A 2,641-nucleotide genomic window follows, 5' to 3' on the forward strand; every position below is an offset into this window, starting at 1 on the left:
TCAATCACTGCGAATTTCCAAAGGAGCTCTGCTCATTGTGTACCATACCTCAGAGGCCCAACTGGCCTCAGCTAGAAGCCAGACATTTAGTGTTGCAGCTTCCATGCTGTGGAATGCTTTTCCAGCAGAGATCTGGTAGGAGCCTCACTTTTGATTTCCAGGAGTCGCCTGCAGACTTTTTTTTTATGCTGGCAGGCCTTTGCAGCTATAAAAACATTCTGATTAGTCTGTTACTTTAATGATGCCTTTGTTCTGTGTTAAAGGCTTTTATATATACCAATTGTCGTATAGCACCCTGATATTTTCTGCGAGGGTGGTCTATAAATACTTCTATAAAGTGTTTATTAAATGAAATAAGTAAGCATTGAAATTCTTTCAAAAATGATGAATGTGATCTGGGTAGTCTTTCCTGCAGAAGATAAACATGACTACAGGAGTTCATGCTCTAGTGATATCAAATCTGGACTACTACAATGCATCCTAAATATGGGGCTGCCCTTGAAAAGTCAAGACATTTCACACGGTCCAAAATGCAACCATCAGACTATGACAAGGGTGGGGGCTGATTCTTCCTTTATCCAGAACTCTACGTAGGAGTATATTGATTGTATGAGGTATTAAGGGACGGGTAGCACCTCTGGTGGGGGACAGGTTGCACTCCTTTTGGAGTAGTTTGTCCACCTTCGGTCCCCACCCTACACTCAGCTCTCACCTGTGTCTCCTTGAAGCTGTCAGCATGTGACAGCAGCCACATCCCAGGAAACAGCTTTGGCTGGCTAAATGTAGGTGAGGGTAGCCGATGGGCCTCAAATCCTCAGTGAGTGAGGGATTTCCCTGCATGCAAAGGCAGGCTCCATCAGACTGGGCAGATGAGACCAATAGTAGGGCCAATGGTCAAGAAGGTGGTTTCTGCACGTGCCATAGAGGGAAATGAGGGGCAGATGGGGCTCGTCAACCTGGGAAAGTAGCCCATCTAGGAGAAGAAAAACTCTGATCCTAAACCTCTACTGCCTTGCCAGCTATACTCATAAGTGAGAAAGGCTTCTGGAGTAAACCTCAAGGAAAAGTCCATACCCGCCTCCTTGTGCGACATCTTCAGAAGAAAGGGCTAAGGAGTAAACCCTACCTGATTTCCTTTGGACCACATCAGCGAGGCTGAGAGGGGAGTCTTGTTGTCTGGGCAGTCAATATACACTGTCCAGGCTTGCACCTAACACAGCAAAAACAATGCGGGAGGCAGCAGTTACGAGCTTTCAGTCTCCGCAGGCACAGCAGGTCCTGTGGTTCTCCAACAGGTTGACTTCACCCCTAGAGTAGCACTCCTTTGTCTCTCAAGACAGACAGGTGCCAACAACACAGGAGACCCACCAAACCTCTTGTCTCTTACCATTTAAAGCTTTCCAGTGAGCACTGTTTTTACATTCCTGAAAAACATAGCTAAATTCTCTCTACCCTCAGCACAAGCGAGAGATCCAGGATGCTGAGAGGGGAGATCAGAAGCAGAAGGAAATACTGTCTGTTTATATATTTATTAGGAAGTTGTATATTGTAATATTTGAACAGGTAATGCTGCATTTCTGTAACATTTGGTATTTGGTGTTTTAGTTTCCCATTCATCACTTAAGAGATTTTAAAATATATATCAAGCAGTATAAAAGTGGTCTAATAATAATAAGATGGGACACCAACCTCCCTCCCATTCTGGACAGAAGAGAGGTGCAAAGAGCTTTTCTCTGTGAGCAAACATGGCGATGGTTGGTGCAGGCACCTTTATTCATTGTTGGGGTGGCATGCCAGCATCATTTTGTGGTCCTTTTTCTCTGGTCTTTTAAAGGCAGCAGCCATGTTGTTACGCTACACCCCTATCACCACCATTTTGTGCTATGCCACACACAGAGAGAAGCCATTTTATGCTGATCCCTGTACTATGCCCTTTCTCAGAAATAAGGCCCACCTGGAATCTCACCACAGCGGGGGGGGGAGCATTCTCATTTGGGGTCTCCATATTACAAAACCCAGACTTTAATAGTGAGTCAAACCAGTTATTCTTGGCCTGAAATCTAGACAGGAACACTGGGAGCTGTCATATACTGAGTCAGGCCATTGGGTCCATCTAGCTCAGTATAGCCTTCACTGACTGGCTTGTGTTATACAGGGGACTCCTAAAGATGCCAGGGATTGAACCTAGGACCTTCTGCATGCAAAGCAGATGCTCTACTGCTGAGCTACAGCCTTTCCCTGACACCGAAGAATAACTGTAATACAATACTTTCCCCATCTTTTGCACAGGCAGTCAGTTACAGAGTTCTTTTAAGACAACACACAGTTTGTTCCAAAGCAAAGAATGTGGTGCCATGAAGCCCACACTAAAATCAAAATTGTGGTTAGATGATAACGATGTTGTGCGTTACTCAATGGAGCTGGTTAGTTCCTGTAAGTGCCTGAATGTTGCTACTTGGCAACCGGGACATATTGCATGATCCTTGATGAAAAACCCAATTAAGCCACTCAGTCCTGACAGGATTTCAACACTTGTTTTTCATAGGATTACATGGCAGAAGTATTCTGTTAAGAAAGTTCTTAAGTTATCTTTGCTTTGTGCCAGCATGGTATCTTGTTTCAGTTCTCAGTTAATGTGGCC

This window comes from Podarcis raffonei, chromosome 8 (assembly GCF_027172205.1).
Source record: "Podarcis raffonei isolate rPodRaf1 chromosome 8, rPodRaf1.pri, whole genome shotgun sequence".
NCBI lineage: Eukaryota > Metazoa > Chordata > Lepidosauria > Squamata > Lacertidae > Podarcis > Podarcis raffonei.